This window comes from Polyodon spathula, chromosome 8, assembly GCF_017654505.1.
Source record: "Polyodon spathula isolate WHYD16114869_AA chromosome 8, ASM1765450v1, whole genome shotgun sequence".
In the NCBI taxonomy this organism is placed as follows: Eukaryota; Metazoa; Chordata; class Actinopteri; order Acipenseriformes; family Polyodontidae; genus Polyodon; species Polyodon spathula.
This window is the reverse complement of record NC_054541.1, coordinates 1,684,740-1,710,845: the sequence shown is the minus strand read 5'-3', so window position 1 is coordinate 1,710,845 and position 26,106 is coordinate 1,684,740. Positions and strand designations below refer to the sequence as shown.

General features: G+C 40.6%; 1 long non-coding RNA gene and 2 pseudogenes across 1 annotated transcript; 1 reads left to right on the top strand and 2 right to left on the bottom strand.

Moving 5' to 3' along the window:
* Positions 1–7,249: 7,249 nt before the first annotated feature.
* Positions 7,250–11,623, bottom strand: LOC121320150 (annotated as a pseudogene).
* A 5,247-nt stretch (positions 11,624–16,870) lies between these two features.
* LOC121319609 lies at positions 16,871–17,447 on the bottom strand. The gene is made up of 3 exons (XR_005950725.1): positions 17,329–17,447; positions 16,995–17,088; positions 16,871–16,917 (listed from the first exon to the last, which is right to left on the bottom strand). It is a non-coding gene; the product is annotated as an uncharacterized LOC121319609 (long non-coding RNA).
* A 4,725-nt stretch (positions 17,448–22,172) lies between these two features.
* On the top strand, positions 22,173–22,339 carry LOC121320304 (annotated as a pseudogene).
* Positions 22,340–26,106: the final 3,767 nt, after the last annotated feature.

The window sequence follows — 26,106 nt, the reverse complement described above, 5'->3', positions numbered from 1 at the left end:
GTGGTTGCACAACCGCTCTGCGACCACCCTGGGGCGTGTCTCCGAGGCTCTCCGGAACTCACGGAACCACGTCCGGTGGGTCTCTGCAGTGATGTTGAGGCGAGGGAGAATAGCCTGCTTGACCAGGTCATAATCGGTGGCGTACTGGTCGCTCAGGGCTTGGTAGGATGCCTGAGCCTCCCTGATCAGGCGAGGTCCCATCTGGCTTGCCCAGAACTCCCGCGGCCATCCCGCCGCAGTTGCTAGCCGCTCAGACACCACCAAGTATGCCTCTAGGTTATCCTCCGCCATCATTTTCATGGCCCGTGCCTTCGGTGGTGACATCTGTGGTGTTGCGGTAGGGGTCTCTCCTGCGGCAACAGCCAGCCTACCCGTTCAATGAATGCTGTGTAGCGCTCTTCCCTCCTTCTCTCCTCTGCATCCTGTCTTCTCTCCAGCGTCTGCAGCAGCTCCACCAGCGCATTGCAGTCCATCCCGGATCTGACACCACGTGTGGCAAAGTGGCTGGTAAGGGGAACAGGTGTAGCGGTGATGCGGTGCAGAAGTGATGAAGAACATAAGAAAGTTTACAAACGAGAGGAGGCCATTCGGCCCATCTTGCTCGTTTGGTTGTTAGTAGCTTATTGATCCCAAAATCTCATCAAGCAGCTTCTTGAAGGATCCCAGGGTGTCAGCTTCAACAACATTACTGGGGAGTTGATTCCAGACCCTCACAATTCTCTGTGTAAAAAAGTGTCTCCTATTTTCTGTTCTGAATGCCCCTTTTTCTAAACTCCATTTGTGACCCCTGGTCCTTGTTTCTTTTTTCAGGCTGAAAAAGTCCTTTGGGTCGACACTGTCAATACCTTTTAGAATTTTGAATGCTTGAATTAGGTCGCCACGTAGTCTTCTTTGTTCAAGACTGAACAGATTCAATTCTTTTAGCCTGTCTGCATATGACATGCCTTTTAAAGCCTGGAATAATTCTGGTCGCTCTTCTTTGCACTCTTTCTAGAGCAGCAATATCTTTTTTATAGCGAGGTGACTAGAACTGAACACAATATTCAAGATGAGGTCTTACTAGTGCATTGTACAGTTTTAACATTACTTCCCTTGATTTAAATTCAACACTTTTCACAATGTATCCGAGCACCTTGTTAGCCTTTTTTATAGCTTCCCCACATTGTCTAGATGAAGACATTTCTGAGTCAACAAAAACTCCTAGGTCTTTTTCATAGATTCCTTCTCCAATTTCAATATCTCCCATATGATATTTATAATGTACATTTTTATTTCCTGCGTGCAGTACCTTACACTTTTCTCTATTAAATGTCATTTGCCATGTGTTTGCCCAGTTCTGAATCTTGTCTAGATCATTTTGAATGACCTTTGCTGCTGCAACAGTGTTTGCCACTCCTCCTACTTTTGTGTCGTCTGCAAATTTAACAAGTTTGCTTACTATACCAGAATCTAAATCATTAATGTAGATTAGGAATAGCAGAGGACCTAATACTGATCCCTGTGGTACACCGCTGGTTACCACACTCCATTCTGAGGTTTTTCCTCTAATCAGTACTTTCTGTTTTCTACATGTTAACCACTCCCTAATCCATGTACATGTGTTTCCTTGAATCCCAACTGCTTTCAGTTTGAGAATTAATCTTTTGTGCGGGACTTTGTCAAAAGCTTTCTGGAAATCTAAATAAACCATGTCATATGCTTTGCAATTATCCATTATCGATGTTGCATCCTCAAAAAAATCAAGCAAGTTAGTTAGGCACGATCTCCCTTTCCTAAAACCATGTTGACTGTCTCCCAGTACCCTGTTACCATATAGGTAATTTTCCATTTTGGATCTTATTATAGTTTCCATAAGTTTGCATATAATAGAAGTCAGGCTTACTGGTCTGTAGTTACCTGGTTCAGTTTTGTTTCCCTTTTTGTGGATCGGTATTACGTTTGCAATTTTCCAGTCTGTCGGTACCACCCGTGTGTCAAGAGACTGCTGCATGATGAACAGACAACGATGATTCACTGAATAAGTGCTTTAATTGCAGGTCTGGCAACCGTCAAATAATAAATCCCTGACAATACACAACAATGTGTAAAGCACAGGGATAATGAAAACAAGGGATTTGTACAGTCCTGAACCAAAACAATGGCATGGTCACCAATCCTGGGTGATCGAAAACGTGCAGGTGCTCAGAGCAGTGGTGCTCCGGATAGTGCTTTCCTTTAGACAGCTCCGGAGGTGTGCGTTAACTGTCTATTTGTGTGACAAAGACAGACAATTACAGACAGACAGAAAATAACACACGACAGGTATAGCACTCTTCACAAATACTCTCTGAGAGCTCCTCTCTCAGTCCTTCTCTCCTAACTTTAACCCAAACGAAGGAAAAGATCAGCGTTACCCTGGCCACTATATATAATCCCGCATGACATCTAGCTGCCCCTCGTTTACCTTTCAGGTCAATATTATTTTACGACAGAGTCTCGCTTCTTTCCAGGCTGACCCACTTCCCGGTCCTGGAAACGAACTGTCAGGCCAGCCCTTCCAGATACTTCTCCTCCCGTTCTTAGGGCCCTCACAGGTCGGGAGGAAGATTTAACACCAGAACTCATTGTGTTCTGTCACAATCTCGCATTGTCTAATTTCAGCTGCTCTAATACTACAAGCTGTACATCATTCATGTCATATCTTTGACGGCTCAAGTGCTGTACTATCGGTTCATTCATTTTTTTATTTCTAATTTATGAAAGGTGGTTCTGAATTCTTTTATATAAAGTTGTTCCAGTCTCTCCAACATATTTTATTTCATCACATTTTTCACAGGCTATTCCATAAACAGCATTGCTATTTTTACAGTAGATATTAGTATTTAGTGGATATGTGTTGTTCTTGTGTTTAATTATATTCTTACTGTTGTCCATGTATTTACACACTTTACATGTACTAGTGCAAGTATTTGAAGATCCTATTCTGTCAATTATTCTTTTATGTTTACTGTGAACTAAAATATCACCTAAATTAGCTTCTCTTTTGAATGCTACAACTGGGGCCTTAAGAAAATACTTTTTTTAATTTTTCTGAATTATGTAGAATCTGCAAGTGTTTCCAAACAATCTTAGAAATATTGGGCAGAAGTTTAGAGTAAGTCATTACTAATGGGACTCTTCTGACATTTTTATCTCTATTTTTATAATCTAGAAGATCATCTCTTTTTAGTTTATTCACTTTTCTTAACTCTGTCTCTATAATTCTTTCTTTGTATCCTCTTTATTTTAAGATTTGTTTTTAATACATGTCTTTGTTTTACACAGTCACTTTCTCTTGAGCATGTTCTTCGTATTCTTATTCCTAGCCCCTTTGGGATTGCCCATTTAGTGTGGATTGGATGTGCAGAGGACATGTGTAAATACTGGTGCATGTCAGTAGCTTTACAGAAGAGGTCAGTCTCAATTGAACCTTCTTCAAGTTTTACTACGGTATCTAAAAATTATATTTATTTTCTTGTCCATCGAAGGTCCATCTTAATATTACTGTGTATTTAATTTGCCATTTTATGAAACTGGAAAAGAGATTCTTCTGCATGTGTCCAAACCCCAAAAATATCATCTACAAACCGAATGTATTCTAAAGGTTCTCTTTCTGATTTTCTAAGTAATTGTTCTTCCCATTTCCCCATGTATGTTCTGGCAAAATACATTCCTAATTTAGATCCTATTGCTGTACCATCGTTTTGTTTGTAATTCTTATCAACAAATGTAAAATAACTGTTTTCTAAAACTACGTTGATCATGTTCAGCACCTCTGCATTGATTTATCTAGTCTATTATCTAGTGCTTTTTGACACGCTTCAAAAGTTTCTTTACAAGGGACACTTGGATACAAGGATTTCACATCATTGCAAAATAAAATTGTATTCTCTGGAAGGTTTGTGCTTTAGAGATTCAAGTCTTTTTAAAAATGGTGTTGTATCCTTAACATAGCTTGATAATTTCTCAACGTGTGACCCAAGTTGTTTGTCTGCTATTTCAGCTATTATGTGTGTTGGATTATCAATCGTGCTGACTATCATTCTCATAGGGTGATTTTCTTTGTGCATTTTAGGATTTCCTCTTGCTAGCCCTGTTCTTGCATTATGTGGCTGCGTGTATTTTTTTATTCTTTTGATATAATGTCTTTATTGTATAGTCTCTCTGCAATTTCCTCAACCTCTTTTACAGATTTATTGATCTCATTGCTTTTAACTTCTTCATATGTATCCGTATTCTTTAATTCACACTGTACAGATTTCATAGTCATCTGTGTTCATTATCACTATTCCTGAACCTTTATCTGCTGCTCTTATTCTTATATCCTCATCATTTAACACTCAGTCACAGCTTGTTCTTCAGTATGGGTTCAATGAAGTTTACCTTTTATTCTTCAGTCCTGCTATAATCTCTTGTTTAACTGCTTCAATATACATATCTAACCATTTATCTCTTCCATCCGGAGGAGTCCAAGTGCTTGTACTATTAACCTTAATCCCATGCTCATAATTACCCTCTGAATCAGAGATCTCTTCATTGAAAAAATATTCTGCTAATCTCATGCGTCTCTCCCACCCCTTTAATTCGCTGGCCAGTTTATCTTTATCAAGTTATTTATTAAGTTTATACTTTTTTAGTCTGTATAAACTTAAGTCCTTTACTCAATACTGCTTTCTGGGATGTGGTTAGAGTTTTCCTTGATAAATTAAATACTGTGTCTTCTGTCTTATCTTTAGTGTATTTGGTACCATTTCCATTTTTGGGTCTCCTATCTTTCTGTTTTAAATTCTCTGTCAAGTTTAATTCTTTATTTTGCATTTTATTGTTGTCTTTAAACTGGTTTATTTTTACTGCTTTAGATGTATTTTGATTGACTTTCTTAATTATGTCACAGTATTCAGATGTTCTTCTGGTTTCAGTGCCTTTAAATACAATAACTGAGAAATGGTTATTGTTGTATAAAAGATTAATTGTATCTTTTTTTATTTTTTAATAGTTTCTATTGTGCCTTTGTATTTTAAACAATCCTTACTTTTTAAGTCTGTGTATACTTGTATGGGTCTATTTAGTAGGTCTGCAGCTGCCAGAACTTCTGCCTCTGTAGCCCAAGAATCTATACTGCCGTCACTTATTTTCATTTTCTCAATATGGGTCACTGAGTCGATGTACATTTCATATCGTTTTATGTTGCTTTCCATTAGTTCTATTACATTATGTCTAATTGTTCCATGGTCATTTTGTGAACCATATAAAACCCCACCTAAACATCAAAAGAAACAGTTCCCATCCTTCTCTATTTGAACTATGCTGTAACCGTCATAACTACCATACTCACATCGCTCAAGCAATCTAATCCAAAGTGTTTCAGCAGTGTTTTCTTTATTCTCGTTTTTGTTTTGATTTGAAATTTTAGTTTTTTCTAGACCTTTTCTATTTTGTAATCCCGGTTGATCTATTAATTTGTGTAATTTCATTAACTTTTTGTTGTTCAAATGTTCTAGTTTTTTGTTCTCAAGGTTTTCTACTTTACGAAGTCTAATTTCTGATGGAGGAAACATGCAATTTATAACTATCTCTAATAGATACTGCTAGTCCAGGTAGGTCTTTTTTTTACATACTATATATATAATATATATATATATATATATATATATATATATATATATATATATATATATATATATATATATATATATATATATATATTATATATATATATATATATATATATATATATATATATATATATATGAATATTGATGATTTATTTAAAACTAATAATCATTAACCAGAGCTCATTAACTCAACTTCCCCAGGAGAAATCGTGACGTCACACCCTGAGTATTAACAAACAGTTGTTGCTCCAATGAACCACTAGGTGTCAGAGACAGGTAGGGTTGGCTGCACACAAAGCACGCAACACGGGCATTCAAATACGAAACATGTTGAAGACACTAGAGCAGGGGTCTCCAACCCTGGTCCTGGAGAGCTACTGTGGCTGCTGGTTTCTGTTTCAACCAATCTCAGTTAATTAATTGAACCAATTACTGGCTTAATTCATCAAGAATAACAGGTGTTCCAGAACTCTAGCCACTGATGATGTGAAGAAACCTAGAAAACCTGCTGGATAGGGGCTCTCCAGGACCAGGGCTGGAGACTCCTGCACTAGACCAAGGGTTCCCAACTCCGGTCCTGCTTCTGACAAGTGCTTAATAAAAACTAAACCCTCCAGTAGGAGACACTGAGAAGCTGTGAGATGGACAGGCTGCGCAGGTCAGGATTCAGAAACTCTCCGGTGCCGTGTTTGGACCGAGTCAAGCATGTTCACATCATAGTGATGATGGATGAGCAGTGTATGAAATCAAGACTTTCAAAAGCAGCTCACCCTGAAATACACAAGGGCTTCAGACAAAGAGACTGTCTACTGAGGAACAATATGCTGCTTTAAAACCTGTCAGAACTGAAACTAGTCAAGTATTTTCTCAAGCTAGGGAAAGGAAGTGTCTCAGGCAGCAAAAACTGTTGCCAGGTCTGTGTTTTCCCCAGAGGAATTGGGTTACTTGGAAAAGGGAAGTGCCAGAAATATTTATGAGTCATGGATAGCTACTGTATTGGTGTTAATCAAAGAAAACAGGTGAACTGCAAAAGTAAGAAAGCATTGCTCCAAAGGGAGAAGCAAACAGCAGATGGTGTTAACTCAATTTCTTATATTAAAGTTTTGCTGAAACACTTTTCCTTGGCTTGGTTACATGTGTCTTTGCATAAGTTGGGCTGCCTTTAATACACTCTGCCTGTATAAGGCACAAACACAGTTTTGAACAATGAATGAAGCCAAGGCAGCTTCTTGATTTCAGCATGAAGGGCTGTGTAAACAGGCAGGGAAGTTGAAGAAACACAACCTGTAATCAGATTACTCTTCACTCACACCTTCCTACTGCTTTTAGGAAACAAACTGGTGAGAGTTTGCCTACAAGGGAGGTAACAATTTCACATTCTGCAGCATCTCACCTTGCTAAACACTCCCATATACACTGCACAATATGCAACACATTGCTGGTCTTCTATAAGAGTTGCCACCTTGTGCAACTTGGGTGAAAAGACTTTGATCTTCACTAAGCATCTATATTGCACACCTCCTATAAGACACATTGAACACCACCACTGAGCAAATACATTAGCTTTGACAAGGCTTATATTATTCAAACACATCAGGAAGACACAGCAAGCAGTTTCAGTAGACTGGGAGCGTCTCTTCAGGAACACGGCCAACAGGACAGCGCAGAAGAGCCAGAGCCACAGCTGAGGCTGTCAGCACAGGGACAGAGGAGCCAGAGTCCAAGGGGTTAACAGGACAGTGCAGGAGGGAAGCTACACCCATTGAATACCCCAGAGTAGCAACTCTGCAGAGAGCACTTAAATTAGATCTACAAGTACAGAAACCCATGGGACTGGATGACATACTGGTCCAGTGAGGAAATTGGTTGCAGCCTAATCATTCAAGGCTCTCCTAGGTTTCCTCAGTACTGATAACAGCACAGAGTCCAACACTATATACACACACACGTAATGGAACACTAGATCACAGGACCAATAGCAAGCCTCTCATTTGAAATATGCAGGACTAAATTGTTAAACAAATAACCTTTAGATTAACAAAGTTAAAAGCAGGCTAGCCCAGGTCTGTAGCATTGAGAGCTACACTTACCCTGCGCTTCCACAAGCTGCAGGGGGTGGTACAGGGGCTCCTTACTGAGCACGACAGCATGGTCTTGGGTCACATGCACCACAGTCAGGGGGCCGATGGTGATCTCCTTTACATACACTTGTGGGGCCTGGCCAGCTACACACAGGGGGAGAGACAGGAGGGCAAGGTTACTGGCATTGCTGAAACAAAGTCATGCACTGGTGATTGAGCTGCTCCACAGTGCAACTCCATTGAAGAGGAGCACATGGCCAAAAAAGGTTAGGAATGCTTTAGCACTAGCAAAGTCACTAGAGCCCCTTTTCTTCTGATCAGTCTCGTTTCCAGTTTGGCTCATGCAAATGTGGAAGAATGCAACAAGTTGTTGCTTCCTGGTACCTGATCCCCTTCATGTATTTTAACTCACACCAATGGTCTAGCTGCAAATCAGACCAGCTGACCTACTGCAAAAGGTCAGTCATTAAGATGAATTTGAAGCACTGCTTTGAACATCTTTAACCCTTTACTGCCCTGACTGTTCCCATTCCTATTTCATCAATGTCAAGCATATGGGACACTGGGCAGCAAAGGGTTAAGACTAAACTGTAGTTGGAGACAGTATTTGTGCAGCTTGGTTAGCGTTCCAGTCCTCTGAAGAGGCCTCTCCCAGGCTGGGTATTCAGACAGTACCTGGATCAAGAGGAGCAGCTCTCTTGTGCAGCCACTTTCCTCTCCAGTCAGGCTGGTTGATCCCATAGCCCCCCACCTGCCTGGGAGGAGGAGGGAGGAACCGCGGTGTCCCAGAGCAGGAGCCAGTGTCACAGCACCCACACACTGCAGAGTAGCCGTCCTCAGAGACCCACCTGGAGAAAGAGGCACAGCATGAGGGGGGCAGGATCACAGAGAGCCAGCTAGGATACAAGGACTGTGCAGAGCCACAGAACCTTCACTATCCCAACACTCAAGGATCGGTACATCCAACCAGGGAGGATTCAATATTTCTGCAAGAGGATATCAAATAACCAAACTTGATATGAAAAGGTCTACAGAAGTACAATAAATTTCTGCACAGGATTAGAAGAGGAGAGGGCATGGGCAGGCAACAGGGCAACCTAGCATCTAAATAGATAAAAAAAAACCACACAGAACCCCAAATCAGTGTGGAGAGGACTTACAACTAACAGGGCCACCACCTCCAAATGTCAGGAGTGTTGCAGAGCTTGTACTCAAGGAGAGCTGCAACTGGGCCACAGAGGTAGGCTGCCATGATTGCAATGGCAAAGTTCATCCCACAGGTGCTCATCTGAATTGAGCTCGCTTAAGTAGACCGGTCTCCTAGAGACCATCACAAACAGCATGGTGGAATAAGGGGGCAGAGTCTGGATTTAAAGGCTAGTCTTCAGCACAGGATCTGATCATTCTTGCACAGCTTACCTGTTGGTTTGCTTCTGGTAGGAGCAGGCCTTGTTGGAGGCATCAGCTGGTTTGTCAGCATTGACTGCCCTCAGTGTGCAAGTCATGCAGATCTGAATCAAAGGGAATGAAGTCAAAACACCATTCAACACATCAATGCACCAGAAATCAAAACTAGTCACAGTATACTTTGACATGTTAAAAGGGACTCATGTCTAGCCAAGCCTTAGCTAACTCCTGGAATCCCCCTGGAACCTGAAAGCAGTGATGTCAAAGCGCAGCTTGTTCAGAGCAGGTCTGGTGAAGGAAGAGGAGGAGTCTGGAGCCTTGGTATCCATCAGGCAGCTGGGAGAGACAGGAGGAGAAAGGGTTACACCTCCAACACACATTCAAAACAGGCTCAATAAAAGCAGAGTGCAGCACAAGCCGGTGTGTAAAGTAACTCCAGTTCTCACCCAAGCTTGTCCACGACGGTGTGTCTTGGCTCAGAGTCCTTGTTGCCACTTGCAGTAGAACAACTCCATACAGACACACACAAGCCTAGTTGGATTCTCTTAATGGCAGATCCCCACACAAATGAATGCTAATGCTTCCAGGTTACGGGTGTAATTTTGTTGTTATTTGAATACATTTCGTGGTTCTTCCAAAAGTAAATGCTCTCAATTACACATGTTTAAATATGCATCATAGGAATTACACAATACAAGTTACAACAGGGGTATTTTATATTCCTTTCTCTTCTAAACTCACCCCCTTACACTGGCAGTTGTCATGCTACTCAAGTAGCAACAAGAATTTAATTTGGCCAATAATTCCCATTATCTTGATAATCAATGGCTGAAAACATTGTTGGCAATCACACATCATCCCTCAGTTAACTATCGGAGGGGAGGATAGAGACCATTTGAAGATAAAAGCTTCAGCATCCAATACAAGAGAAACTGGTCTTCATGTTCAAAGACAGTTGCCAGGTTCTGATTAAACCCTACTCCCCATACCCAACCCATTCCTTCATACCACTCATGAGCAGTGAGGAGAAGACCAGGATTTGCTTTATAGAGGCTGTTGAAGTGAAGGGCACCCAGGTTGGCTTTATGGGGCTGCTGCTGACATTCCACCTCCTGAAAAGAAATAACCTTGTAAATGAAAGCATGCATAACTAATGAAATGTGACATCACAAGCTGGGGGGGGGGGGGGGGTGTGAAGAGAAAAAAGTAATTGAATTTAAAATTAAGGCACCCAGTCAGCACAGAAAGAAAAGCACTTGTTAAACAAAGTCAGACATGTTCGCTTCCTTCAATAGAATTGTCAAATCCATTACATCAGAGGCTTGAACCCTGGTACAAGTGAATGACCAGCAGCAAAGGGATTTAGCATGAAGTTTACAGATCCAGCCCCTCAGGTCCTTGTCTGCGCAGTACAGTACCTCGGGTATCAGCATTCAAGGAGAATGTCAGCCATATTAACCCTGGTGATGATGCCAACGCTGGCAGGCTTGCAATAGAGATTGTTTGTGTAGCTCAGGAAGTCTGGGAATAGCTAGGGAGAGAAGTGGAAGTGACCCATCAATGCTTGATTATAAAGGAGGGAAGTGGTCTTGTGCTTTAACCCCTTAAGGTACACAAGGAATTGAGAGTTTATTCAAACAGTTTAATACATTTGAGTAACTTGAATAGCACAAGGAAACTAATACTTTGACAACAAGCTCCAGCCGGTCAGTACATTGTGAATGCCCATTTCATGCACCTCAATGCAAAATCTTCTAGAAATGTCAAGAGGTAAATTAGTATTGGTTTAATTTAATTGGCAACGGAAGCTACACATTATAGAATGCATGACTTCAGGAGACTAATTAATGCACAAAGCAGTTGAACAGTTTCACATACCAGCACCTATAAAGATTACTGATACAAAACACTGGAATTCTACTGCACGCAAGAACTTCACTCTGAAGGGCAAGCAGTAAGGAAAGCTGGGCTAACTACTCAAGAACAGTTTACTCTACTGGCTACCGCACTAACAAATGCGATCGACACGCAGGGTTACCTGGAAAGAGCTGCCACAATCCTGGAGCTGGATGCTGAACAAAACTGACAGCGTCGGCAGCTCAGAGGAGGTGGCCGAGCAGCCCGCGGACCCCATGCTCAAGTCGGTGCTGTTCACCAGGTAGCAGATCCCGAACAAGTCCCGGTTCACCGTCACGACCATGGCGTCTTTCCTGCAGTCCAGAGTGACCGAATTCGACAGCGACGGGTCAGCTCTCTCCACGGAACGAGGGGTGGGCTTCGCCTGAAATACCGCTCTCGGCGCAGAAAAGACTGCGCTCCAGGAGGCTGCAGGTACGGCGCTGCGTTATAAACCTGCTGATCCGGCCAGCTCCATCCAAAAGCGCCGTGGAGCTGCACAAGCAAAATCAAAGCGAGCGAAAGCGCTGTCTGAACACTGCGCATCCCCATTGTAAACTCTTCAGCACAGAATCAAACACTGCAGCTGCGTGCCGATAAGCCCGTAGCCAGCGCCTTTATACTCACCGGAATCAATTAACGTGTTAAACCTGGCTGGGTAATTAAACAATTATACACCGACACACATTCACTACAGTAACATGAGATCAACTCTTCAGAAAACTAATGAAGGGACTATTAGGAAAACAGAATCCGAACATTGTTTTTCTGAAAACGATCATTTTCTGTGTTTACATGGCATGAATTATTATTTATTCTTAGCAGGGTGACTTAAATGTTAGAGTATTACAGTGCAAGTATCACATTACAAATGATCACATTGCAGAATATCACATTACAGATAAGAGCAGTTATAAAGTACGATAAAATCAGTAGAGAGTAAGATCAAATACAAACTGAACAAAATAAACAATCCAGTAAATAATTACATTTAAGAGCGAGTTGGACCGGGAGCAGTTAACTTACAGTAAAAACATTTGCTCACATAAGAACATAAGAACATAAGAAAGTTTACAAACGAGAGGAGGCCATTCGGCCCATCTTGCTCGTTTGGTTGTTAGTAGCTTATTGATCCCAAAATCTCATCAAGCAGCTTCTTGAAGGATCCCAGGGTGTCAGCTTCAACAACATTACTGGGGAGTTGATTCCAGACCCTCACAATTCTCTGTGTAAAAAAGTGTCTCCTATTTTCTGTTCTGAATGCCCCTTTTTCTAAACTCCATTTGTGACCCCTGGTCCTTGTTTCTTTTTTCAGGCTGAAAAAGTCCCTTGGGTCGACACTGTCAATACCTTTTAGAATTTTGAATGCTTGAATTAGGTCGCCACGTAGTCTTCTTTGTTCAAGACTGAACAGATTCAATTCTTTTAGCCTGTCTGCATATGACATGCCTTTTAAGCCCGGAATAATTCTGGTCGCTCTTCTTTGCACCCTTTCTAGAGCAGCAATATCTTTTTTATAGCGAGGTGACCAGAACTGCACACAATATTCAAGATGAGGTCTTACTAGTACATTCTACAGTTTTAACATTACTTCCCTTGATTTAAATTCAACACTTTTCACAATGTATCCGAGCATCTTGTTAGCCTTTTTTATAGCTTCCCCACATTGTCTAGATGAAGACATTTCTGAGTCAACAAAAACTCCTAGGTCTTTTTCATAGATTCCTTCTCCAATTTCAATATCTCCCATATGATATTTATAATGTACATTTTTATTTCCTGCGTGCAGTACCTTACACTTTTCTATTAAATGTCATTTTCCATGTGTCTGCCCAGTTCTGAATCTTGTCTAGATCATTTTGAATGACCTTTGCTGCTGCAACAGTGTTTGCCACTCCTCCTACTTTTGTGTCGTCTGCAAATTTAACAAGTTTGCTTACTATACCAGAATCTAAATCATTAATGTAGATTAGGAATAGCAGAGGACCTAATACTGATCCCTGTGTTACACCGCTGGTTACCACACTCCATTCTGAGGTTTTTCCTCTAATCAGTACTTTCTGTTTTCTACATGTTAACCACTCCCTAATCCATGTACATGTGTTTCCTTGAATTCCAACTGCGTTCAGTTTGAGAATTAATCTTTTGTGCGGAACTTTGTCAAAAGCTTTCTGGAAATCTAAATAAACCATGTCATATGCTTTGCAATTATCCATTATCGATGCTGCATCCTCAAAAAAATCAAGCAAGTTAGTTAGGCACAATCTCCCTTTCCTAAAACCATGTTGACTGTCTCCCAGTACCCTGTTACCATATAGGTAATTTTCCATTTTGGATCTTATTATAGTTTCCATAAGTTTGCATATAACATGAGTAAAGTCCAGTAAGAGCACACAGTATTATAATGGATTTAACACAGGGGTTGTGGTACTCCTCCAAAACTATTTGTAAATAGTTGAATTATCGTGTTTAATGTGTGTGTAATGCAGAAGAAAGAAAGTGTGTATACCACCTGAACTGGAAAAGTTGTGATGATTGACAGCTTACAGGAGCGATCAAAGTCCCGTCTGCGTGTTCTGATTGGTGGATGCAGTTTTGGGCAGGAGCTAGGAAGGGAGAGGATGATTAGAGCAGATCAGGGAAGGAGAAGGGAGAGGACGATTAGAGCAGATCAGGGAAGGAGAAGGGAGAGGACGATTAGAGCAGATCAGGGAAGGAGAAGGGAGAGGGTTCCAATCCACGGAAATGTGCCCTACGAAGTGCACTGCGAAGGATGGAGGCCCTCTTAAAGGGTGTTCCCATCTGTAGTGAACAGAAACTGCTCCCTCCGAAGGGCCCTTCAAGCGGGCGCTCCCGAAGTGTGCAAGCACTGTGCCCTCCTCTGGAAGAGAGTCTACACAGCATATGGAGGATAATTTGTGCCTAAATAAATAAAAAACGAAATAAAATTAGAAATAAATAATGAATTAAATAAATAAATAAAGACAAAATAAACACATAAATAAAAATATAAATAAATATAACCTGTTATTTTGCTGTACTAATGAAAGAAACTGTGGGTTGTTACTTTATATCAATGATCATGTTATGCACGAATGTAAGAATTTTTTTTTTCCTGTAGTGGTATGCTTTTTTCTTTCAAACAGCATATATCTATAATCATTTGCTCAATGTATTTTATATCAAATATATACACTATTGAAGTTTTGCTACAGGATACACTAGTTTTTCTCAAATGTAATCACAGGTTTAAATATAGACTGCTCCTGTTTTCATTTACGTCCCAAATTCTGGGCCGCTTTGGTTTTTAGATAATTTTCGAATTCAGCCCAGTTTTTGGGACTCAGCGGACACCGGAGTTTCTAAGCACACACCACCACGCGACCCCTGCAGGCACCTACCACCACGCGACCCCTGCAGGCACACACCACCACTCGACCCCTGCAGGCACACACCACCGTGCGACCCCTGCAGGCACACACCACCGTGCGACCCCTGCAGGCACACACCACCACGCGACCCCTGCAGGCACACACCACCACGCGACCCCTGCAGGCACACACCACCACTCGACCCCTGCAGGCACACACCACCGTGCAAACTCTGCAGGCACACACCACCACGCCACCCCTCCAGGCACACACCACCATGCGAACCCTGCAGGCACACACCACCACGCCACCCCTCCAGGCACACACCACCGTGCGAACCCTGCAGGCACACACCACCACTCGACCCCTGCAGGCACACACCACCGCGCCACCCCTGCAGGCACACACCACCACGCGACCCCTGCATGTGCACACACACACACACAACACCATGCAACCGCTGCATGCACACACCTAGCCATCACTTTTAATGTATATTTCTGAAACAGAAGCACCTAGACCCACCATTCAAATGGTTCTAGACTCAAGGGACCAGCCTGAATGTAACATGCCGTTTTCAAGCAATTCTTTGCAAAAGAAATTTCAGGGTGTTGAGCCTCATTCATGTCTATGACAGGGTTGAAAAATGCATTTTCATGCATTTCTTGAAGCCGTCCTGGCACCTAGATCCAGGAAAACGGTGACTCCTTGTGCGGGGGCCCCGCCGCAAAGAAATCAAGTTCCTACCCTCCACAGAACCTGAGATATGCCCCGTCAAAAATGTCCAAAAATGACCCTCAATGACTTGGGGCCTAGAACCCGGGTTGAACTTCCTAGCTTCATGTCTGGGGCTCCTCTTTCACAGGAAGCCATCCATTTTGAAATGATACATTTTCACATATTCAGCATGATGGCACGTCAAGGGTGGAATTCCAATAGCTTTTGAGCTCCAGGTTGGCAACATTGGGGATCTTTCCTGCTGGGGACACATCATTTGGAGGAATGGACAGGGGCCCCGAGGTGGACCCCATACAGATTTTCAAGTCTTGGTGACCCCCAAAACCCGAGATATAGCACCCTGAAAAATGTCTATGGGAAATCCCATTGCAAAAAACCTTTGGGGCAATGCCGATCCTGTGGCGTCAGGGTGGCGTATGAATCCGTGGCCGGGGATTTTCTTTAGTTGAGTGTCATGTACACATGGGGAGCGCTCCCTAGTTCCTGGCCCCAGGGGTGGTGAAGATATGAAGTACGCTGAGAACACCCTCTCCCTCTGGCAAATCCCATTATAAATTTTTTTTTAAAAAAGTAGCCCAGAATTTGGGACGTAAATGAAAACAGGAGCAGTATATATTTAAAACTGATTACATTAGATAAACTAATATATCCTGTAGCAGAACTGCAATAGTGTATATATTTGATATTAAAATACATTGCACAGATTATAGGTATGTGCTGTTTGAAAGAAAAAAAAAAAAAGTACACCACCACAGAAAAAAACAATTCTTGCATTCGTGCATAACATAATTCATATAAAGTAATAACCCATAGTTTGTTATTAGTACAGCAAAATACCAGGTTATATTTTAAGTGAAAGGTTGTGGAAAGCAGATCTCTCGCTCTCTGATCGCAATGTTAAAAATGCCTGCAAGCTTTACATATTCATGTGACAGACACGGATCAATCAAAACGCGAGCCTCTTATGCGGTTCCATCCCAAAAACCAGGCCTGTGTCACACCTCCTCAGAGTGCCAGTGCAGTGTATGGCTGCTCCACGAATCCTCCCTGAGATGTGGGAAATCAGGCTGCTTTTAATTCACAAAAATCTTGAAAAATTGTACTATAAAATGACAATGTCATAAATTACAAAAAAAAAAAAAAAAAGCACGTAACCCACTCTAGGCTGTGTGATGAGACAATTCTTCCAGCACTTCCTGGGGGGAGGTTAAAGGCACTCTGCCTGTAAGAATTGTCTGACTGCACACCCTGTCGTGGGTTATTTCTTACATGTAGTAACTGCCTTGTTCAATATAAAATAATAGGGTTACAGCTCAATGGAGGGGGGGAAGTCTTTGCCCCTGGGTTTACACAGTGAATTAGTGAAGGGTCCTTGAATAACACACCATACTGAGCATGGCCTGATCAGAAATGACCAAATCTTGAAAAACATACAATGCAGCAAGGGGAGCGAATCCCATTAGCAATGCCATTTTGTCACAATGTATAATTGGTTGAAGCACCCACCAAAAAAAATACAATCCAAAACCACCTTTATAAAGCAAGGTTTTTATTTATCAATTCACACTTTTTGGCATTTTCCAAGGAGATACAAATCCTTGGGCTGCAAGAGAAAAGAAACCAGTTAGTGGAATTCACACAGGTTACACCAAAGTTTTACATGAACTGCAATTGTGTTCACATTACCGCTTCTAGGCATAAAGCAAAGGGATCCATCTCTCTTCAGCGCAATTGGACCAGAAGACACAAATGCCTTCACAGCACCACCATCCATCCCTTCAGCACTGCGACCTGCAGGAGGAGTCAAATTAAACTGGACAAAAATGCATGCAAAATCCCCCCCTCCCCTCCCCAGACAGAGCTCTTACCAAGCCTCTGTTTTCCTGGAATGCACCGTCTGCTACAGAGGCTGTCTGATGGCCGGTTTGAATCACATATCACAACACTGCAGTGGAAGTAAATCTGAAAGACAGTACACCTTGTCAAGCAAAACAGGCAGTACCATCAAATGGGGAACATTTGATTACTGAATTGAAAATCGCTACATAAAAACATTGTACCATAGTAAGTTTCTTGCAGAAGTGCAGTTAGTTGGAATGAAAACATCACTAAACAGTTGGGAACAGTGAATATTTGCTGCTTGCAAAGCAATCCAAGCCATGCATTGTGGTACAAGATCCCCAAACCAACACTCCTCTTTACCTGTCCTTTCAGTGCATCCTGGCCACTTGTGAAGGAAAACATTTTCACTTCAAACCTCTTCAGATGGGAAGGGAACAGCACTCTTGCATTGCTGGAGACTGGGTGAAAGATGGTCAAGTACTCATTTGCAGAGTTCTCACAGCTACAAAGAGAAAGTAGTCAGGAGCACATCAGCCACAATTCCAGTTCCTGTGTTTTGTAGCAGCAATTTCACATTCCAGCATCTTACTTGTCCACAACAACATCCCACTTTGGAAAGCTAGTCCTGTCAGCAGAATAGGTTGCCCAGCAGTTCTCCAAAAACAATTCAGCCTGTGGATCCCTGCTGTACAGGAGTTCTACCTCAAAATACAAGGGTCTTCGTAAGTACTTCACAACAGGGTAATCCTCCCCTCCATAGAGGTCATTGTAGGTTGAATCTGCAGAGACACAAGGGAGAATTTATAGAAAGAAACACACTGCTACAGCATCTACGCTATTTTACTTTCCAAGTCATACCCAATGCAAGCCACATGATGACCGCAAGGTCCCCCAAGCCAGGCTGGACTCCAGGTGCAGGATTATTCTGGTACAAGAACTGTACTACCTTGGTGTCATTGACCAGATAGTGACAGGCAACTCTCAGCCTGGAAAGAGAAGATGGGTTAGTAGAGTTTCAGGATCAATTATAAAGATGCTCAATTTGTGATGCAATCTTTACCGGTAAGATGTGAACAGCACTTCATTCTCATAAGTCAGGAGGTTGTTGTCAAACTGCAAGGAATCAAAGGCTCAGTTCCAACAAGCTTGTAGAGACTTAGTAGAGAGCTTCGTACAAAAGCAGCAGACTAGCTAATAGTACTTGACCATCCCCAGCTGCGTACTAACTTAATACCAAGAACAATCTTTAGACTATTAAGGAAAGATTTGTTATGAATAGTCAAGTTTCATAATTGTCAACACATTTTGGCATTTCCCATCTTTGTTCCAGGTAGTACAATACCACAAGTCTGTCTCCAGAAACTGCTAGACTAACTTTGTATTGTTTTAGTAACTTCTACAGGGCAATAGTTATTTGGGGTTTTTTGCAAATAGACTATTTGAATACACAGCTGGGGACTCTTGAGCTGCTTAGTTGCAATTGGTATTAACTTGTGTACTAGTTTCGTACCATTCTCTGTACTAACAAACTAGAAAGGAAGGGGGGAGAAATCAACAAAAAAACAGAAGGGAGACCGCATCAAAACAAGAACAACAACTCAGGTGAGACAACCATTAAATGTATTTATCTAAATGCTAGAAGTATCAGAAACAAAATTCTAGAACTTGAAGCTACTGCACTAACAGGTAACTATGATGTGACAGGTGTTACAGAAACGTGGTTGTCTGAGAGTGATGGGGACGAATTTAATATTTGTGGGTATACACTGTATAGGAAAGACAGGCAGGACAGAAGAGGAGGAGGGGTAGCGCTATACATAAGAAACAGTCTTGAAGCCCAGGTGTTAAACCTGAACAAAGAAAATAAAACCGAATCAATATGGGTCAGAATAACGGACAAAAATTCAAAAGGCATAATAATAGGAGCATGCTATAGACCGCCAGATTCAGACGGTGAGCACAATAATCTGTTATACAATGACATTAGAAATGTGTGTAGCAAAGGAGAAGCCATACTAATGGGGGATTTCAACTTCCCCCAAATAAAATGGGAAAACCCGGTGGGTAGCGCGAAGGATGAAATAGAAATGGTGGAAATGACAAATGACTGCTTCCTAACACAATTTGTGAAGGCACCCACTAGAGGGGAGGCATGCCTTGATTTAGTCTTAAAATAACGAAGATAGAATAACTAAAACAGAGGTCAGAGAACCACTGGCAAACTCAGACCACAACATGGTCTCATTTGAAGTGTTTTTTAAATCCCCAAAAGAAATGACTAAAGCTAAGGTTTACAATTTTAGAAAAGCAAACTATGAAGGTATGAAACAGAGACTAACAGAAGTAGATTGGAGTAAAATAGAGAAAACACCCACAGAAGAAGGATGGTTGTTCTTCAAAAATGTAGTACTAGAGGCGCAAAACAATTATATCCCTAAAGTAGACAAATCTAAATGTAAAACTAAATTGCCAAAATGGTTTAATAGATCAATTAAAAAAAATATTCAGCGAAAAAAGGCACTTTACAGAGCATTAAAAAAGGACCAAAAAGAAAGTACGCAGAAAGAGTACACAGAACTGCAAACGCAAGTCAAAAAGGAAGTTAGAAAGGCCAAGAGAGAAATAGAAATGAACATTGCTAAGGGAGCTAAAACCAATTCCAAAATGTTTTTCCAATATTACAACAGCAAGAGAACATTCAAAGAGGAGATTAAATGTTTAAGAGATACAAATGGCAAAATCGTAGATGAAGAAAAAAAAATAGCAAATATGTTAAATGATTACTTTTCACAAGTTTTTACAAAGGAAGATACTGACAACATGCCCCACATGTCATCCAGTTCCTGTCCAGTTTTAAATAACTTTAGCATAACTGAGGCAGAAGTGTTAAAGGGACTAGGAGCTCTTAAAATAAACAAATCCCCTGGGCCGGATGAGATCCTCCCAGTAGTACTCAAAGAAATGAAAGAAGTAATTTACAAACCGCTAACCAAGATCATGCAGCAGTCTCTTGACACAGGGGTGGTACCGACAGACTGGAAAATTGCAAACGTAATACCGATCCACAAAAAGGGAAACAAAACTGAACCAGGTAACTACAGACCAGTAAGCCTGACTTCTATTATATGCAAACTTATGGAAACTATAATAAGATCCAAAATGGAAAATTACCTATATGGTAACAGGGTACTGGGAGACAGTCAACATGGTTTTAGGAAAGGGAGATCGTGCCTAACTAACTTGCTTGATTTTTTTGAGGATGCAACATCCATAATGGATAATTGCAAAGCATATGACATGGTTTATTTAGATTTCCAGAAAGCTTTTGACAAAGTCCCGCACAAAAGATTAATTCTCAAACTGAACGCAGTTGGGATTCAAGGAAACACATGTACATGGATTAGGGAGTGGTTAACATGTAGAAAACAGAAAGTACTGATTAGAGGAAAAACCTCAGAATGGAGTGTGGTAACCAGCGGTGTACCACAGGGATCAGTATTAGGTCCTCTGCTATTCCTAATCTACATTAATGATTTAGATTCTGGTATAGTAAGCAAACTTGTTAAATTTGCAGACGACACAAAAGTAGGAGGAGTGGCAAACACTGTTGCAGCAGCAAAGGTCATTCAAAATGATCTAGACAAGATTCAGAACTGGGCAGACACATGGCAAATGACATTTAATAGAGAAAAGTGTAAGGTACTGCACGCAGGAAATAAAAATGTACATTATAAATATCATATGGGAGATATTGAAATTGGAGAAGGAATCTATGAAAAAGACCTAGGAGTTTTTGTTGACTCAGAAATGTCTTCATCTAGACAATGTGGGGAAGCTATAAAAAAGGCTAACAAGATGCTCGGATACATTGTGAAAAGTGTTGAATTTAAATCAAGGGAAGTAATGTTAAAACTGTACAATGCACTAGTAAGACCTCATCTTGAATATTGTGTTCAGTTCTGGTCACCTCGCTATAAAAAAGATATTGCTGCTCTAGAAAGAGTGCAAAGAAGAGCGACCAGAATTATTCCGGGCTTAAAAGGCATGTCATATGCAGACAGGCTAAAAGAATTGAATCTGTTCAGTCTTGAACAAAGAAGACTACGTGGCGACCTAATTCAAGCATTCAAAATTCTAAAAGGTATTGACAGTGTCGACCCAAGGGACTTTTTCAGCCTGAAAAAAGAAACAAGGACCAGGGGTCACAAATGGAGTTTAGAAAAAGGGGCATTCAGAACAGAAAATAGGAGACACTTTTTTACACAGAGAATTGTGAGGGTCTGGAATCAACTCCCCAGTAATGTTGTTGAAGCTGACACCCTGGGATCCTTCAAGAAGCTGCTTGATGAGATTTTGGGATCAATAAGCTACTAACAACCAAACGAGCAAGATGGGCCGAATGGCCTCCTCTCGTTTGTAAACTTTCTTATGTTCTAATGTTCTTATAAACCAGAGGTTGATGGATCAAACCCATCTTTTGCTAGCCTTTTTTTCTTTTGTTGGTGAAGTAGTTTTTTTAAACGATGAACTCAAGGCAAAATACATTGTATTATTTTCAGAACTACAGTCTGAATAGTAGAACAGCCTTTGATCACACTGTGCAGAGAAGTTGCATAATTTGCATGATATATTTGGGAGAAAGGGAAGCAATAGAACGCAGAGTTCCCATGAATTCCATGCAGGGCTGTTTTTATTTTATATTCATGTGTGTAAATTGTTTAGTAGGTTAACTCCCCAACCCAAAAACAGAGCTTTTCTTTCTGAGAAGAAACCGATTTCCATGTTTCTTTTTTGTGTGTCACTACAAGTTTAATGACACTGAAAAAAAAGCCAGACATCTAGTAACACGGCTTGAGAGGAAAATTGATTTTTATCTTTTTCATTATTTGTCCAGAAAGTTTTCTCTGCGGCAAAAGCCCTATGTTTTGTGAAGTGAAAGATGATGGTTTGTTAGTTTGCACATTCAGATTACATGCCAATTGCATGGCAAACTGATTTACCAGTCACGAGAAGAGGGCCTAAGCTTATAAATACATGTATATGTTAATTGTTATTGTTGCATTGTGAGGCTGCAGTGTCGATAATAAAAACCTCTATGTTCGAGGCTTCATTTAACTTTACTGTATTATTTAGAAGAAACTTGCCCACCGGCAAGTCAAATGTTTTTGCTGTAGTGGGTAGCATTTCATTATTTCTTGTTCAGTAGCTTTGTGCAGTGGCAGTATCATAGCCCATGAGGTTTGTCCGAGGCGTGATTATTGCTAGTTGAACATCTTAACCAATACCCTGCTGTGGTGACTTGAAATATAGTCATTGCTTGCAATTTTTGAGAGTCTCACAGAGTCTGCTATCATCTAGTTGAAAGAAGAGAATAAATGTTGACACGAAGATTTTCTGGGTTTGTTTTTGTATTCAACTGATTGGGCCCAACAATTGTGTTGGTCTCTTTTTTCTTTTTAACATATACGTGTATTTACAAGCTTAGGTTGGCGATGCTGAAAATATCGGCAAAGCCGTTGCATGCCATGCAGTCTGAAGGGTCTACCTCGCCCGAAAGAGATTTCTTAATGTGTTCATCACATTCCCAGGACATACAAGGGAAACGCCATCAAAGAGGGCTTCTATGCAGTTGCAGGTAATCTACTAGGTTATATGCAATTTAATAAATAGGTAATCCCATTGTTATCGTTTATTAAGTAGGCTGCATTATTATGTAGAGTTCTTCAGCGTCATTGGTGCTGTGGACTGCAGACAGATCCCCATCAAGGCACCCTCAGGACCAAATGAGGCAGATTGTTATCACTTACATGAAATTAAAAATGAGCTACAAATGGGTACACACAGGTGTAATTTTAAAAGCGAATGAATCAACGAGCTGAGACTACTTTTCGAAGGAATTGAAACATACCTCTAGAGGAAATATTTGCTATTTAGCTAATTGATTTATTTTTTGAATTTGCAAATGGGAGACTACATTGCCAAGGGAAAAAAAAAAAATCCAATATAAATTACTTATATCGAACCTATGAGAACAGCAGATACACTAGCAGGGGAATTAGCACAAATGGTAGAGCGCTTGCTTAGCATGTGAGAAGGAGTGGAATTGATGCCCGCATTCTGGAGATCAATACAAAGTGTGATAATTTTTTGTAAACAGAGACTCCTGACCTACATGTGTATTTTAAAGTACAGTCTGCTAATTTGTAATATTCCCCACACTGAAAAACTCCAGTGCGCCCTCCATTGCATGTCTTCAGAGAAGCAAAGGGAGGTCTTTTTTAGCAATGGAAGTTGTGTTATTTGAGAATAAATATAAATGGCTTGAAGTTTGCTTGCATTTCTAACATGTTTGTAATATCAGTTTTAGCTTCATTTAACCATTGTCCTGTATACTAGCTACTGTTGCATGTCCATGATATTACTCTACAACTTCCCATATGGTCTAGTGGTTATGATTCCTGATTTTCAAACAGGTGGACTGGGTTCAACTTCTGGTATGGAAATGTCTATTACTATCATCTTTTTCTTACAGAAATGAGGTAATGTGTTTTCATTATAATAATTAAGCCATCTTTACTTGAAATAAAGCAAATATATTTGACTCTACTTCACATCCCCTCACATTGGGGGGATTTAACTCCTAATTTTAAGGCTGAAGTGAGACATTTGGGTGTTATTTTTGACTTTACCTTAAACCTCATTAAAAAGATTACAAAGGAATGTTTTTATCAGCTGAGAAACACTGCAAAAAATAATCATTTCTGTCTTTATCTGATGCTGAAAAATTAATCCATGCTCTTTTTTCATGTAGACTGGACTACTGTAACGCTCGCTCTTTTTTCTGGACTTACTAGCCAAGCAAGGCACGGCCCTTTCCCAATGTAACTCTGCTTTGTTTGAACACCAATGATACTATTGTTCCCACTTTCTTTAGTACTATCAAATCTGTTTGTTGTGTCAGCCCTAGTGGCTTAAAGGATAAGGCACTGGCTTCCTAAGTCGGAGATTGTGGGTATGTGTCCCATCTGGGGTGTAATGTTGCTATAAAAATGAATTTTATTAACATATTTTTTCTAGGCATGTGATATTTTGCAGATCTTGTTATCTGCGATGTCAGCTCATGCTAGACTCAGCCTGCCCAAGTGCTGTGGCAGCAGCCATGATGAAGCAAGTTTGTTTCTCAGTTGAAATAAAGAGCTACTTTGTTTTTGTGAACGGGTGTTTTGAAAAGATCAGTGAAATAGCTACGTGTTTTTTAAATAAAGATGTATTCATTATTATGAACGTTGACAGAAAGGCTATTGTATTTTCCCACGTGTTGTTGTCTTGTACAAATCTGATAGTTTCAGCAAAGGCAGTTGACTTCGGTTCATTATTTAGCCTATACTGCTATCTAGAGCATTACTGCGGGTGTGGTTTATTTAAAGAAGAAAAGTCATGGGCTATACAAGGATCAAACCCGCGACTTTAGCGTTATTAGAAGCCCCCTCTAACCAACTGAGCTAACCAACCACACAGGCCAAGCTTTTTACTAAAACCCGAGATAAACAAGTTTTGTGGACATTATGCTTGTACCAAGATGTTCTCATGTTAAACTCAACAATCACACATTCAAAGTAATGTAAAGGCATAATTAGAGGCCTCCTCATAATGAGGCAGTTTAACAGTGTGAAGGAAGTGGTGAGGTGCAGGCTTGCGGTGACTTTCTCTCATTTAACGACCTTGTAACAGTAACAAGAAAAACAAGTAAAATTACCAAGCATTCGGTGGATGTTTTAAGAAATAAATGAACAAAAAGGATTTGTCATTAGTGTGATTCAGACCCACGCCTCCAGGGAGACTGTGACCTGAAAGCAGCGCCTTAAACTGGGCTTACACTGCATGAGTTTTGCAATCGGGAGACACAGCGCCACTCACACTTATCGATTGCACTACGATTCCTCACTGTAGATTGGGGAATGCAAGCTACACACACTACACGAGATATCCTGTCGCGGACTGCGCCTATTTTCATTGCACAATGGTAGACATCATTCAGGAGAATCGTGGACTCAAGCGAGGAGGTGATCACTGTTGTCTCTGCATTGTTTTGCACAGAAAAAAAGAAAACGTGGAGAAGATCCATTTAGATGCGCAATTGGCTTAATAGACGTGGCCAGTACGGACTGATGATGCAAAATAATAGAATCTAATCTGTTCAAAAAGCGCAACACTCGCTCCTAGTACAAAATGTTTATTAGATTAAAAGATTGGCGTGGGAGATTGACCGTCAAGCGATCTTCATCAGAATATCAAATTCTAATGAATAATTTGAAGACCTTTAAACTAATAAATTAGGGTTACCATATTACAGATCCTCAAAAAGAGGACACTACCACTGAGGGGCGAGCAATTTTTATTTAAGATTAACCTTTCGTTGTGCAAAATGAACACGCAAAAACTAAATTTATACAAAATACTTTGAACATCTGAAAATGATTTTAAAAAGAAGTATAATGGCCTGCATCAAACACAGACATAACTTTTTTACAGTCAGTACTTTATTGATTGGTAATCAAAACAGTCTTTGCAAGATAACTGTCAAATATGTGCACCAAACATCTGTTTCATACTGTGCTTCTTTTTGTGCCCATGAATATTTCTCTGCAGAGTGTATCTGTCTCAGCAGTGGTTGAAGAAGCTCTAAAAGTCTTTGAGATGTGTGCATGAAGTTGTGCTGTACGAGCAGGATCCCTTTCAGAGACTCAACAGTCAAGCTGTTCCTTTCCTTTGCCACTGGCGCTGCATCAGTGAAAAAACTCTGTCTACGTTTACATTGTGAGAGGGAACAGCAAAGAACAATGTAATACAGTATATAACAGTGCTGAATGACATTCAATGTTTTTTGACCTGTCAAAATATTTGGCCTATTTTTGGAGTGCTAGCAAGTTCTTCATCACTTTTACAACCTTTAACACATTTCTTGCAAGATTGCAAAGCACTTACCTAAACAAGAAAACATTTTAAATTTGGAACTCACTGTAGCTCAGTGTAGTAAACATTATCGTCTGTACTTGCTGCTGTTTGAAGTTCAAGCAACATGTATGTATTTTAAGTGATGGAAACTGAAACTTTCAAAGTATTTTTAAATACATTTTT